This window comes from Tachyglossus aculeatus, chromosome X1 (assembly GCF_015852505.1).
Source record: "Tachyglossus aculeatus isolate mTacAcu1 chromosome X1, mTacAcu1.pri, whole genome shotgun sequence".
In the NCBI taxonomy this organism is placed as follows: domain Eukaryota; kingdom Metazoa; phylum Chordata; class Mammalia; order Monotremata; family Tachyglossidae; genus Tachyglossus; species Tachyglossus aculeatus.
In genome coordinates, this window is record NC_052101.1 from 79767563 (window position 1) to 79784075 (window position 16513).

Genomic DNA, 16513 nt, shown 5'->3' on the forward strand with positions numbered 1-16513 from the left:
CAGTGGGACATATGTGAGTGAGTTCCAGTCAATAGAGGAGTGAATTGTGCGGGCATAGTTGTAATAGAAGTTAGCGAGGGTAAGTAGGAGTGAGGAGAGCTGATCGAATGCTTTCATGCCGATGCTAAGGAGTTTCTGTTTGATGTGGAGATCATGGACAGCCATTGGAGGTTTTTGAGGAGTGGGATGATGTGGTGGACTGAACTTTTTGTAGAAAAATGATCCAAGTAGCAGAGTGAAGAACAGACTGGAGTTGAGAGAGACAGGAGGGAGGGAGGTTGGCGAGATGCCTGATGCAGTAGCAAGGTGGGATAGGATAAGTGCTTGGATCAGTGTGGGATGGAAAGGAGCCCCTCCTTGAGGGCAGTGATCATGCATACTACTTCTATTGTACTCTCCCAAGTGTTCAGTATAGTAAGTACTCTGCACACGGATGCTCAGTAAAGACTATTAATTACTGGAAGTCAGAGACAAGCTTCTGGTTATTTCCTTTAGTACATTTTGCTATTGTTGTAGTAGTAGTAGTAGTAGTAGTAGTAGTAGTAGCCTTTGTTGAATACTACCTGGTGCGATGCACTGTACTAAGAGGTTGGGAAATACAAAACATGCAAGTGCTATATCCCCGTCTCCCCCTCTAGACTGTGAGCTTGTTGTGGGCAGGAATGAGTCTGTTTGTTGTTATATTGTACTCTCCCATGCGCTTAGTACAGTGCTTTGCATTCATTCAGTCGTATTTATTGAGCACTTACTGTGTGCAGAGCACTGTACTAAGCGCTTGGGAATACAAGTCAGCAACATATAGAGACAGTCCCTACCCAACAACGGGCTCACAGTCTAGAAGACTTTGCACGTAGTAAGTGCTCAATAAATATGATTGAATGAATGAAATCCCTGCCCACAAGGAGCTACCTCTAAGGAAGGAGACCGACATATAATTCTTTACAGAGTAATCCAATAATTGAATATAGAATTGAATGCTGGGAATTAATTGGGGAAGGCATATTGGAGAAGGTGGGCTTTCAGGAGGGCTTTGACTGTGGCAAGTTCTCTGTTCTGATGGATTTGGGGGAGGATGGGAGTTCTTAAGCCAGTGGGCAACAGAGGGAGTGAGGGGATGGATTGTCAAGATCTAAGTCCAGCTAGAAGGATGGAGTGGGAGGAATCAAGCATGGCGTAGTGGATAAAGCCCGGGCCTCGGAGTCAGAAGGTCATGGGTTCTAATCCCGTCTCCGCCACTTGTCTGCTGTGTGACTTTGGGCAAATCACTTCACTTCCCTGGGCCTCAGTTACCTCATCTGTAAAATGGGGATTAAGACTATGAGCTCCATGTGAGACAGGGACTGTGTCCAACCCAATTTGCTTGTATTCACCCCAGTGCTTAGTACAGTGCCTGGCATACAGTAAGTGCTTAACAAATGCCACAGTTATTATTATTAATAATAAGGAGAGCAAGTTGAGAAGTAGCGGTTGAAGGGAATAGATGTGTAAGGTGGGGTGAGGAGTTGGAGAACCATGAAGTCATTTGCGAGGTGTTTTGCTTGATTTGGAGGGATACAGATGCAGGGGAGGCTTTTGAGGACTAGGAAGATGTGGACTGACCATGTAATATCATGTAGTATAGATTGGAGATGGAAGAGGATGGAAATCTTTGGGAAAATTGATGGCACTCTTGGACCCTCAGTTTCCCACTTATGTGAGGGCAGAAGGTAACATTTGGCACACATTTCATTGTGAACATTATTCACAGTAGTCAGAACAGGAGCAAAGCACAAGCTCCCTACCCTCCAGGAGTTTACTATCTCAAGTGGAGCAGACGAGAAGCAGCGTGGCTCAGTGGAAAGAGCATGGGTTTGGAACTCAGAGGTCATGGGTTCTAATCCTGGCTCTGCCACTTAGCTGTGGGACTTTGGGCAAGTCACTTAACTTCTCTGTGCCTCAGTTACCTCATCTGTAGAATGGGGATTAAGACTGTGAGCCCCACATGGGACAACCTGATTACCTTGTATCTCCCCCAGCGCTTAGAACAGTGCTTAGCACATAGTAAGCGCTTAACAAATATTATTATTATTATTATTATTATTATTATGGGAAAATGTAGCAGAAAGTAGTTCAAGTGTACCAGAGTGAAGTAGCAGAATAAGTACTTGAGTATACCAATATATGTATGTATATATGTGTATGTATGAGAAGCAGTGTGGCTTAGTGGAAAGAGCGGGAGCTTGGGAGTGAGAGGTCATGGGTTCTAATCCCGGCTCCGCCACTTGTCAGCTGTGTGACTTTGGACCAGTCACTTCACTTCTCTTTGCCTCAGTTACATCATCTGTAAAATGGGGATTAAGACTGTGAGCCCCATGTGGGACAACCTGATTACCTTGTATCTACCCAGTTCTTAGAACAGTGCTTGGCATATAGTAAGCGCTTGACAAATATTAATATTGAATCATTATTATTATGTACAAATATGTATATCTCTGGTTGTATATATATTATCTCAAACTTTGGACAGATGTGGGATGTGTGGCTTGTTTGGGGAATTGAGCACAGGCCACCCCCTATCATTGCCAAACACAAACAGAAATGGATAAACCACAACTGTGCCGAGTGAGAGCATGATGAATGTTAGGTTCTTGTCATGCTGTTGTGCAACTTCTGCCCCTCCCTTTATGCCCCATACAGCTGATAAGAATATTAAATCTGTGGCACCAATTTTACAGTGACATTCTCCAGTCTACCATATACTGCCTCCATTACTAGCATAATAGAGAGCAAGGCAAAACCTTACTGTGTGAATGAGAAAGTATGAAAAGCACAGGACTGGATACTGTACAAAGAAAACATTTCTCCTAGAATTTATTTTTCACCTTTCTCCGTATTAGTGCATTGGGAATATTTGCGGTCTATGTTAAACTGTGCCACACACTGTACTAAGCACTGGAGTAATAATAATAATAATGGTATTTATTAAATGCTTACTATGTGCCAAGCACTGTTCTAAGCGCTGGGGTAGATACAAGGTAATCAAGTTGTCCCACGTGGGGCTCACAGTCTTAATCCCCATTTTACAGATGAGGGAACTGAGGCACAGAGAAGTTAATTGACTTGCCCAAAGTCACGCAGCAGACAAGTGGTGGAGTGGGGATTAGAACCCATGACCTCTGACTCCCAAGCCCATGCTCTAGATACAGTATTACAGTATATGCAGATCAGACACAGTCCCTGTCTCACATGGGGCTTACAGCCTAAGTAGGAGGGAGAACAGGTTTTGAATCCCCATTTTACAGATGAGGAAGTGAGGAAACTGAGACACAGAGAAGTTAAGTGACTTGCCCAAGGTCAGATAAGCAGGTAAGTGGTGGAGCCGGGATTAGAACCAGGTCCTCTGACTCCCAAGCCTGTGCTCATTCCACTAGGCCATGCTATTTCTAAATACTACATTTAATATAGTATGACATAATAATAATACCTGTGGGATTTGTTAAGCTCTTACTATGCGCCAAGCACCATACTGAGTGCTGGGGTAGAAACAAGAAAATAAGGTTGGACATTGTTGCTTTTCCACATGGGGCCCACATTTTAAAAGGGAGGGAAGGAGAGTAGATATTGAATCCCATTTTAAAGGGGAGGAAACTGAGGCACAGAGAGGTTAACTGATTTGCTCAAGGTCAAACAGCAGGCCAGCGGCAGAGCCAGGATTAGAACTCAGGTCTTCTGATTCCCAGGCCCATTATCTTTCCACTAAGCTAGGATGCTTCTCATCAGGACTGCTTTATAGTAAAGACTGCTTTACATCAGGAGGGGTAGAGTCTTGCCTACCTCTGTGGATGCTTCTGGTGAACCTGGCCTGGACTGCCCTCCCTCCGCACATCCTCCAAGCTAGCTCTCTTCCTCCCTTCAAAGCCCTACTGAGAGCTCACCTCCTCCAGGAGGCCTTCCCAGACTGAGCCCTCTCCTTCCTCTCCCCCTCCTCCCCCTCCCCATCCCCCCGTGTTACCTCCTTCCCCTCCCCACAGCACCTGTATATATGTTTGTATACTCTATTTATTTATTTTATTTGTACATATTTATTCTATTTATTTTATTTTGTTAATATGTTTTGTTTTGTTGTCTGTCTCCCCCTTCTAGACTGTGAGTCCGCTGTTGGGTAGGGACCGTCTCTATATGTTGCCAACTTGTACTTCCCAAGTGCTTAGTACAGTGCTCCGCACACAGTAAGCGCTCAATAAATACGATTGAATGAATGAATGAATGAATGAATGAACCTTCCGCTGCCCGCTTTCTATCACTCCTCAACTCCACTGACCTCCCACTTTACCTCACTTCACCCACTCACCAACTTGCGCACACAGTCAATCTCATCCTATCTGGTCACTGTGCGATCTCTACCCTCACCAACTCTGAAATCCCTATATCCTTGTCACAACCTCCTTACTTGTCTTCTCTCCCACAAACCCCCTCCTCACAAATCTGTCCTCTTCCTCCTCAGAGACCTCCAATCTTTTGACCCCTCCCAATTTTCTCGTCATCATGCCCCATTTAGCTTCTATACCCAAACAACATTCCCTTGATGACCAAATTGATGCTCTCAACACCACCTTCTCTTCTGAACACAACTTACTCACTTCCTTATCCCTTTGCCAGTCTTGTACCACTAACCCTCAGCCTTGGATCACCTTTTCAGTCCACTTCCTTTGCTCCTATGCATGAGCTACAGAGTGCTGCTGGTGGAAATCCAGATACCAGCCAGACCTCATCCACTTCAAGTTCATCTCTGCCTACTTTAGCTCTGCCGTCTCCTCTGCCTGGTAACATTATTTCTCCATCCTTATTGACTCCCATGCCCATTGCCCTCACCAGTTGTTTCACATATTTAACTCCCTCCTCAAATCCGCTCTTCCCCATCTCCCCCATCTCTTGCCTGTAATGATCTGGCCACACTCTTTATTGAGAAAATTCACACCATCAGGTGTGATCTCCCTAAAATCTCCCCTGCTCCTCTCCAGTCCTTCCCTCTTCCTGCCCTTTCTTCAACTCTCATCTTTCTCAGCAGTATCTCAAGAGGAGATTTCCTGCCTCCTCTCAAAATCCACTCCTTCCATCTGGGCCTCCAACCCCATCCCTTCGCACCTTTTCAAAGTGCATTCCCCCTCCCTGACTGCCATCTTCACCAGTTCACTCTCCAGTGGCTTCTTCCCCACTGCTTTCAAACATGCTCATGTCTCTCTTGTCCTGAAAAAACCCCTCCCTTGACCCCAATGCTCCCTCCAGTTATCCCCTCGTCTCCCTGCTACCATTCCTCTCCAAACTCTTTGAGTGGGTTGCCTACACCCACTGTCTCCATTCCTCTCCTCCAATTCTCTCCTTGACCTTCTCCAATCTGGCTTCCCCCCACTTCACTCCATGGAAATTGCTCTCTCAAAGGTCACCAATGATCTTCTTGCCAAATCCAACAGCCTCTACTCCATCCTAATCCTCCTCCACCTCTCAGATGCCTTGACACAGTACACCATCCCGTGCACCTGGAAATGTCATCCAACCTTGGCTTCACTGACACTGTCCTCTCCTGGTTTCCTCCTATTTCTCTGGCCGTTCATTCTCAGGTCTCTTTCATGAGCTCCTTACCTGCCTCCCTCCCACCCGCAAATGTGGGAGTCCCAAAAGGGTCAGTTTATAATGGCATTTATTAAGCGCTTACTATGTGCAAAGCACTGTTCTAAGCACTGGGGAGGTTACAAGGTGATCAGGTTGTCCCACGTGTGGCTCACAGTCTTAATCCCCATTTTACAGATGAGGAAACTGAGGCACAGAGAAGTTAAGTGACTTGCCCAAAGTCACACAGCTGGCAATTGGCAGAGCCGGGATTTGAACCCATGACCTCCGACTCCAAAGCCCGGGCTCTTTCCACTAAGCCACGCTGCTTCTCTGGTCAGTTCTCTGGTCAGTTCTGGGTTCCCTTCTATTCTCCATCTAGACCCACTCCCTTGGAGAACTCATTTGTTCCCATGGCTTTAACTTCCATCTCTATGTGGATGATTCCTAAATCCCCATCTCCATCTCTGATTTTTCTCCCTCTCTGCAGTCCCACATTTCCTCCTGCTTTCAGGAGGACTTGGATGTCCTACCAATACTTCAAACTTAGTATGTTCAAAATGGAACTCTTTATCTTCCCACCCAAACCTTGTCTTCCCCCTGACTTTTCCATCACTGTAGACAGCACCGCCATCCTCCCTGTCACACGAGTCTATTATTTTGATGATATCCTCGACTTATCTCATTCAATCCACCTATTCAGTCTGTCACCAAATCCTGTCAATTCAACCTTCATGACATTGCTAAAATCTGCCCTTTCCTCCCCATCCAAATTGCTACCACGTTAATTCAAGCTCTTATCCTATCCCGCCTTGATTACTGCATCAGCTTCCTTGCTGACCTCCCTCTGTCTCCCCCTGCTCCAGTCCATACTTCCCTCAGCTGCCCAGTTCATTTATCTATAAAACCTCTCAGTCCATGTTACCCCACTCTTTAATAACCTTCAGTTGTTGCCTAGCCACCCCCGCATCGAACAGAAACTCCTTACCATCGTCTTTAAAACACTCAACCACCTTGCCCCCTCCTACCTTACCACACTGTTTTCCTACTACAACCCAGCCCACACATTTTGCTGCTCCGATGCCAGCCTACTCACTGTACCTCGATCTCATCTATCTCGCCACCGACCTCTCACCCACGTCCTGCCTTTGACCTGGAACTCCCTCCCTTTTCATAGTCAGCAGACATTTACTCTCCCTACCTTCAAAGCCTTATTGAAAGCACATCTCCTCCAAGAGGCCTTCCCTAACTAAGCCCCCATTTCCTCTCTTCCCACTCCTTTCTGAGTCACCCTGATTTGCTCCCTTTATTCACCCCTCCCTCAGCCCCACTGCATTTATGCACATATTAGTAATTTATGTATATCCATGTCTGCCTCCCCCTCTAGACTGTAAGATCATTGAGAGCGGGGATCGTGTCTACCAACTCTGTTATATTGTACTCTTCTAAGTGCTTAGTACAGTGCACTGCACACAGTAAGTACTCAATAAACATGATTGATTGGGGGCAAGCAAGAGATGAGGCCACCCATCTCCCACCTCTGTTGCCAGTCTTATCGATAGTCAGTAAATATGATAGCTGATTGATTGGTCTTATCTGAACCACAATTCAGGGACTGGAACCAGGCCTGGCCTGGGCTCGGACATGGCACAACATGACTTTTGTGGAAGTATCTGGGTCTTGTATGTACAGTTGTCTATTGTTGCTGGGATTTGTAGTCTCAGCACAAATCCTGGTATCATTTGTTTTCTTGCCATTTCTTGGACTCTCTCAAGTGCTTAGTACAATCAATCGATGGTTTTGGGGTTTTTTTATGGTGCTTGTTTACCACTTTACTAAGGTCCAGGCACTGTTTTAAGTGATGGGGTAGATACAAGATAATCAGGTTGGACACAGTCCCTGTCCCACATGGGGCTCACAGTCTTAATCCCCATTGCACAGATGAGGGAACTGAAGCATTCATTCAGCTGTATTTATTGAGCACTTACTGTGTGCAGAGCATTGTACTAAGCGCTTGGTACAATATAACAATCAACAGATACATTCGCTGCCCACAATGAGCTTACAGTCTAGAGGCCCTGAGTGCCTGCAGTGGGGTTTGGGGTGAGGCAGATGGTACCTCATAACTCAAGAACTCAAAATAGCTGCTTTCCTTTCCAATCCACCCCAGGCTCTTGCCACAACTCAGCTCCCGGGATCTGGGCTGAGGCAAGTTGCCCAAGGTCACCCAGCAGACAGGTGTCAGAGCTGGGATTCTGACTCCAAGGCCCATGCTCTATTCATTAGGCCACACTGAGGCTTATTGATCCTAGCTGTATGGCAGCACTAAGCCAGGTGTTCTTTGTCAGGGCCATGGCTCCACCCAGGTTGGCCCCAACTTTTATGGCCCAGCTAGACTCTATGGGGAGAGGATTTCAAATGGTATCCAGCCATCTCTCTTAATTCACTGTGACATTCTAGGTGCCCCCCAAACCCAAAATGATTGGAATGACAAAATGGGAAAGTGCAGGCTAGATTTATTTCTACTCTTGGTATTAACAGTTTTATTTTGGGGAGTGGCCACGATCTTAACGCTAATCGCTTCCAAGGGGCAGAAGACAGAGAAGAAGCTTGGCCTACTGGATGGAGCGTGGGCCTGGGAGTCAGGAGGACATTTATGTACATATTAGTAATTTATTTATGTATATACTAGTCTGCCTCCCCCTCTAGACTGTAAGCTCGTTGACGGCAGGGAACGTGTCTGCCACCTCTGTTATATTGTACTCTTTCAAGTGCTTAGTACAGTGCGCTGTACATAGTAAGTACTCAATAAACGTGATTGAGGGCGAGCAAGAGATGAACAATCTACTTGTTTTATTTTGTTGTCTGTCTCCCCCTTCTAGACTGTGAGCCCGTTGATGGGTAGGGACTGTCTCTGTATGTTGCCAATTTGTACTTCCCAAGCACTTAGTACAGTGCTCTGCATACAGTAAGTGCTCAATAAATATGATTGAATGAATGAATGAGGACAGGGACTGCGACCAATCTGATTAGTTTGTATCTATCCCAGTGCTCAGTATAATGTTTGGAACATAGTAAGCACTTAACAAATACAATGAGAAAAGAGACCCAGAGATAAGACAGACAAGTATAGGAGAAAGGAAAGAGAAGAGCAGCCTGTGGAGACAGCAGAGAAAGCACACATATATGCATGCGCGCACACATGCACGCACACACATATGTGCACTCTATCTTGCTCGCTGTTCATGAGTCAATGGGGACTGGGTAGAGCTAGGGTTGGGCCATCCATGGCCCTGCTGCTACTGTCGGCTGTGCAAATTGTTAGGCCTACCCTTGATTTGAGCCATACAGGGACCTGCCCATGTCTCCCTCCTATATTCCTGGAGTTGAAGCCTGTGATGTAGAGCCTGGAATGGGCATGAAAAGCCCCAGTCTATCCCAAGTGCTTTGCACATAGTAAGCGCTTAATAAATGCCATTGTTATTATTATTATATTGGGAACCTCAGCTTTGTAAAGCTTGCACCATGACCCCAGAGTTAGAGAGAGTTCAGCCTAGAAGGGAGTAGGGGAACTTGACTGTGGCCAGGGGGCTAGGATAAGCCTGAATGCAGCTGCAGCAAGATGTGGAAAAGAGCTTGGATCTGGCCTGCCATCAGAGGGGCAGCTAGGCATGTCCCTGTGGCTGACCAAAGCTGGTTAGTATGACTTCTCACCCTGCCCCAAAAGTTGCTGGGGGTGGGGGAGAGGGGTGGTCAAAACTATTGGGTTTGTCCCTGCAGTTCTTATTTTAGAAGATATCAATCAATCAATCAGTGGTATTAAGCACTTACTATATGCAGAGCAATGTAATAATAATAACAATTATGGTATTTAAGTGCTTACTATGTGCCAGGCACATAGCAATGGGCACTGTGTTGGGTAGGGACCATCTCTATATGTTGCCAACTTGTACTTCCTGAGTGCTTAGTACAGTGCTGTGCGCACAGTAAGCACTCAATAAATACGATTGAATGAATGAATGAATGAATACTAAGCACTGGACTGTAAGCGCTTGGGAGAGTACAGTACAACAGAGTTGGCCATCAAGTTCCCTGCCCACAACACGCTTACCGTCTAGAGATGTGGAGGGCGATCACACCATCTTGTTGCATTTTGGGAGGAATACTCTTTCAGGACCCTGGGGGACAATTTAGTGAGGGACTTATGTGATACCTTAAATAGTCTCCTAGTAGCTTGAAAGAATTAACACCCCCTCTCCATCCTCTCCTTTGTCACCAGGAAGTATCAATTTTTTTCAAATTGAAGACACAGTACTTTCCAGAGAAAAAGTTGTTTTATAATCTTCCATGCATCTTTGAATTTAATATTACCATTTCCAAGGTAACAGCCAAGCCAATTAGACTGCTACCCTGGAGAGAGCAGGGGAAGAATGAAACATTAATAGGAAAGGCATAGGAAGGGATTTTGTCCAGAATATTATGCTAAGGTTTATTGAGTGCATCATCCTTCAACACAGAGAGTGACTATCTGTGACTACCCGCAATACGAAGAACATTGAACTTGAATGATGACATTTGTCATTCTTAGGAATGATATGCTATGTTACTGTTTTTCTCTGGTGAGGCAGTGGCTTAAAAAGGAAGTTTTTTGTTTTTCTCTGAGACCTTCCCCAAAACAAGGTTCTATTTAAGGACATTGTTAAGACTTCTTTAGAATCCTAGAATTATCAGTGTCAAATGGGTGGCTCAATTCATTCATTCAGTTGCATTTATTGAGTACTTACTGTGTGCAGAACACTGTACTAAGTGCTTGGAAAGTACAATTCAGCCACAAATAGAGACAGTCCCTGCCCACAGTGGGCTCACAGTCTAGAAAGGGGGAGACAGACATCAAAATGAGTAAATAGGCATCATTGGCATCAATATAAATAAATAATAATAGTAGTAATAATTATGGTATTTGTTAAGTGCTTACTATGTGCCAAGCACTGTTCTAAGCGCTGGGGTAGATACAGGGTGATCAGTTTGTCCCACGTGGGGCTCACAGTCTCAATCCCCATTTTACAGATGAGGTAACTGAGGCACAGAGAACTTAAGTGACTTGCCCAAGATCATACAGCAGACAAGTGACAGAGACAGGATTAGAACCCGCGACCTCTGGCTCCCAAGCCCGGGCTCTTGCCACTAGGCCATGCTGCTTAGAATTATAGATATGTACACATCATTCATATAAATAAATAGAATTATAAATATGTACATATACACAAGTGCTTCGGGATGGGGAGGAGGGTAGAGCAAAGGAGCAAGTTGGGGCGATGGGGAGGAGAGGGGGAGCAGAGGAAAAGGGGGGCTTAGTCTGGGGCAGGGGGAGAAAGGAATTTTTCCATCATAAGAATGAATTCTTTGTCATAGTTTTATCCTAAATTGCAGCATCCTGGCTACAATTTGTGACCCTCACTCAAAAGCACACCTGGGTTATGCTCTTACAGAGCAGCAGGTAAGAAAGGCTCAGTGACATTTGTTTCCCCTTTGCCTTATCGAGAAGTCCCAGAATTGGCCTACTCACTCCACCCCCTACCTCACCCACTGATAACTTTGTTGGCCCTGGTTCTGAGAATTCTCATGTCATAAGATAGGGAAGGCATGAGGCTATCTCTGGGTAAAAGTGTCATAGGAAAGTTCTAGTTGCCGTCTGGCTACTCAACGCTGCTCTCCCTGACAGTTGGATCCTAGGAAGGGGAAGCTAACATTTTTGGAAGATGACAAAAGCAAAACTTTGGTTTCCCTCAACATGCGAGTCTCATGTGAAGCAGTAAGTTGTATTCTCCTTGGTCTTTCTGTCTCATCTATTTGATAGCTTTTTTCTTGTGTGTTCCATGTAGGTCTGTTTTCTTAATGCACTCCTCTCACTGCTTAAGTTTTAATTGACTCCCGAACTGTTCAGTATTGTACCAGTCAGTTATCAAAAGCCCCTGGAGAGCTGGGTGTGGGCTCTTGGCATGTTTATGATTTTGTCCTTTTCCTCCTATATTGTTTACAAGCACTGGGTTCCCAGAACTCTGGTCAAGAAAAGGAGATCTCTAATTATTAATAGTAATAATGATATTAATTGTAGTTTTCTAGTGTCAGGCACTGTAGATACCAGATAATTGGGTTGATCACAGTTCCTGTGGGGCTCAAAGTCTAGGGGGGAGAGAGAACAGCTATTGAATCCCCATTTTACAGGTGAGGAAACTGAGGCACAAAGAAGTGAAATGACTTGCCCAAGGTCACACAGCAGACCAGTGGTGGAGCCAGGATTGGAACCTAGCTCTTTCTGACTCCCAGGCCTGTGCTCTATCCACTAGGCTATACTGCTTCCACTTGGCCATGCTGCTTTGTTCCTATACCTGGTTTGTTAGTGGATCTCTAAATGCTTGTTAAAACTTTAAAGTGCTCTGTTGCATAGAAACAAAGCAACAGGAAAAGGAAGAGGCCTCTTAGATGCTCAAGATCAGGGCAAAATAACTCCTTAAAATATGTTTTCTGTAGAATTCTATGTCTGAAAGTAATCTTTCATTGAGTCCAGTTCAAAATTGAAAATCAATCAATCAGTCAATCGTATTTATTGAGCGCTTACTGTGTGCAGAGCACTGTACTAAGCGCTTGGGAAGTACAAGTTGGCAACATATAGAGACAGTCCCTACCCAACAGTGGGCTCACAGTCTAAAAGATAAATCAAAATCTTTTGATTCAAATCCATTTGAAAATCCAGTTGAAAATCCTGGTTCAAAATTGTGGAACTGGGAATCTGGGCTGCCCATTTCTCTCCCTCCCCCTTTCCCCTGCAGATCACCTCACTGCTCCTCTCCCTTCCCCTGCCCGAGGGGAAGTCCAGCAACGAAGGTCCCTATTACATGGGTCAACCTCTAGCCCATAGCATTAGAGCCAGAAAGATGAGTCTGGGAGAGGGAAGAAGGGGAAAAGGAAGATTGGGAGAGAAGAGGAAGGGGAAGAGGGAGAAGAAGGAGAGGAAAGCGAGGGGGAGATAGAAAAAATAAAAGAGGGGAGATAAAAAAGGACTAGAGGTGACAATGTCACTGTCCACTGTGGTCTGAGCTGTGCCAGTGATCCCACCTCTGTGGTCTGGGCAGTTCAGGTCCCATTACTGGGCTCCAGGTGGTGGGAGCAGTCAGGCTCCTTCTGGCATTACACAGCTGGTAACAGACTCCTGGAGCAGCTCCTGAGCCTCAGGCTCCACACCACACCTGGCAATAGCTGCCCAAGTCCCTAACCCCACTGCAGGCCTCAGCCTCAGGGCAAAGGCTCTGAGTGTCAGACCTGTGAGGGTTGGGGATTAAGGCAGCTATGGCCCCCTCTTCCATGTCTTCCTTCTTACTTCTACTCCTACACTCCCATACATGGAGGGAGATTTGTACAAAAACCAAGACATATAGCTCCCTCCCTATTTGACTCCGTTTTTTTCTTTAGGTTTTTTGGGGGCATAAAAATATCTCCAAGATTAAAGCGGGTGATGGGCAGACCCCCAAAATTTCAGGACAGCCCCACTGGAACAGGGAAACCTAGTCACCTTCATTCCAGCACAGCACAAATGGGTAATGATGATACAATTTGATAAAAGCCTACTATGTGCCAAGAACTTTAGGGAGCACTGGGGTAGATAATAATTTTGGTATTTGTTAAGCACTTACTAGGTGCCAAGCACTGTTCTAAGCGCTGGGGAAGATACAAGGTAATCAGGTTGTCCCACATGGGTCTCACAGTCTTAATCCCCATTTTCCAGATGAGGTAACTGAGGCACAGAGAAGTTAAGTGGCTTTCCCAAGGTCAACAGCAGACAAGTAGCGGAGCCTGGATTAGAACCCATGACCTCTGACTCCCAAGCCCATGATCTTTCCACTGAGCCATGCTGCAGAGTATAAGCAGGTGGATCACAGTCTAAGCAGGAGGGGAAACAAGTATCCTCCCCATGTAGGCATGTGAGGAAACTGAGACACAGAGAAACTCACGTGGCAGGGCCGGGATTGGACGTCGTCAATGGGTGCCAAAGCATTCACGTTCAGCTGGGGTTCTTCAGTGCCATCTCATTCGCACAAAAAACAACACGCAGACCCCAATGTTGCTTTTTGGCATTTATGAGCCCTTTCGCATTATTTATGTGATGAAATGACTTGTAATGAAAGGAAAAATGATAGGTATGGAATACAATGATTAATTTGGTTTGGCAGTGCATTACTAGCAAGCCCAGAGCTGTCTTCCATGATTGAGTTGGCCTTACCACCCGGCAGGGTCAAAGTTTACACCGCTCCAGGCAGATGTGACTCTCCTAATTTTAAATCTCTTTCTGAGTCACCCATTCTAATGTTTAACAATTTCCACTGTCAAAAAAATGCATCCTTGTCAAACCTAAATATTTCATGCTGCAATTTATGGCCTTTTTTCTTTGTTCTGTTTCCAGTGGAAAGAGAGAAGAGCTGATTACTATCCTTTGCATGTGCCCTTCCAGTTACAGACCGTCATCAAATAGGGAAACAACATGGCCTAGTGGAAATCAATCAACCAATTCAGTCATATTTATTGAGCACTTATTTTGTGCAGAGCACTGTGGTAAGCACTTGGGAGAGTACAATATAACAGAGTTGGTAGACATGTTCCTTGCCAAACAATGAGCTTACAGTCTAGAGAGGGAGACAGGCATTAGTATAAATAAATTACAGATATGTACATCTTTGCTGTGGGGCTGAGGTGCCAGGGGAGGGCAGGAGGGAGGATAAATAAAAGCAAAGAGCTTGGGCCTGGCAGTCAGAGGATCTAAGTTCTAATGCTGACCCTACCACTTGTCTGCTGTGTGACTGTGGCCAAGACACTTAACCTCTCTGTTCCTCAGGTCCCCACCTGTAAAATGAGGATTAAGACTGTGAGCCTCAGATGGTACATGGAATATATAAAACCTGATTAGCATGTAACTACTCCAGCACTTAGTCCAGTGCCTGGGACATAGTAAGCACTTAACAAATACCATTAAAAATAGACTCTCTGCTGCCTCTTTTCTAAACCAAATAATTTTGGCTCCTTTACTCAGAGATCATATTTTCTTGATGTTGGTTTGTGTTTTCTCTCCTCTTTAGTTTTGCGTTTCCTGAGAAATAGAGCTGTTACCCATTTTTCCACATACTTTTGTGTTTCACATTTGAGAGTTTGAACTTAAATGCTTTCTTTCATTTTTTATCTCTTTCAGCTGCTACTACTCTGCATCCTATTGCCCCTTTCTCAATGGTATATTTGGCCAGTTTGTGTCCTCATGAGTTGTAGTTTGGGCTATCAGTATATTTTAGAGTCCTTAATCTGTTCAGGTTTATTTTTAAATTCCTCTCTTTTAAACAAATCAGTCAATGATACTGAGTGCTTATTATGTGCAAGGCACTGTACTAAGCACTTGGTACAGTACAGTACAATAGAGTTGGTAGACACAATCCCTGCCCATAGTCTAGAGAAGGAGGCAGACATTAAATAAGTTGCAGATAGTGGAGTTAGCAGAATAATGAGGATATGTAAATAAGTGCTGTGGGGCTGGGGTGGAGTGTCAAAGTGCTTAAACGGTACAGATCCATAGGCATTGCAGAAAGGAAGGAGAATACTGTGGGGAAATGAGGACTTAGGGAAGGCCTCTGGCGAAGATGCGATTTTCATAATCAATCAATCGTATTTATTGAGCGCTTACTATGTGCAGAGCACTGTACTAAGCGCTTGTTTTGAAAGTGAGGAGAGTGGTGATCTGTCATACCTGAGGGGGCAGTGGGGGGGGGGGGGGTTGGGAGTTCCAGGCCAAAGGGAGGACATTGGCAAGGGCTCTGCAGTGAGTTAGATGAGTTCGAAGTTCGGTGAGTAGGTTGGCACTGGGGGAGCAAAGTAAGCATGTTGGATTGTAGTAGGAAATCAGCAAGGTAAGATAGGAGGGGAAGAGCTAATGAGTGCTTTAAAGCTGATGGTAAGGAGTTTCTGTTTGAGGCAGGGGTGGGTGGGCAACCATTGGAGGTTTTTGAGGAGTGGGGAGACATGGACTGAATGGAGCTTTTTTGGAGAAAAATGATCTAGTCAGCAGACTGAAGTACTCCATCCTTTGAATTATTTTCTTTATCCTTAGCACATAATAATGATAATAATGGTATTTAAGTGCTTACTATGTGTCAAGCACTGTTCTAAGCGCTGGGGTAGATACAACGTAATTAGGTTGGACACAATCCCTGTCCCACATGGGGCTCTCAGTCTTAATCCCTATTTTACAGATGAGATGGCTGGTGCACAGAGAAGTTAAGTAACTTGCCCAAGGTCACTTAGTAGACAAGTGGCAGAGTCAGGATTAGAACCTAGGTCCTTTTGACTCCCGGGTCCTCTCTCTATACACTAAGCCATGCTTCTTCCCTGAAAAGGGGGCATTAATGGATAGATGGTGTTTAAAGTATCCATATTTTTACAGCAGAAAGTGAGACAGTGGGGCAACAGCTCTAGAGGCCACAGCCAAAATTGACAAAGAGGAGTGAGGGGGAAAAGAGAGAGAGAAGAAATATGGGGAGAAAAAAAAATGGGAGTGAGAAGAGGAAAGAGTGTCAGGCACACAAGCGTATACATAGCAAACACATATTTTTACTCCAAGAAAGTCAGCTGGCTCTTTTTGTTGGCCTAGGTAAGAGACCAGTCAGAGCTACTCATTCCCTCCACTCACTCTCCTCCAGCCTTCCTGCTGCTGCCAACCTTTTGTAGCTGCCAGGGCCATTTCCATCATGTTTGCTTCTACCATGGGCCTTTCTCTGTAATTTTTGGGCATGGCTACCGTTCTGAGAATCTTTAGGGAATGGCACACTGAAGCAGCCATGCAGCTCAGTATTGGAGACGGAGTGGCAGAGGCACTGGAGAATGACAGGAAGAA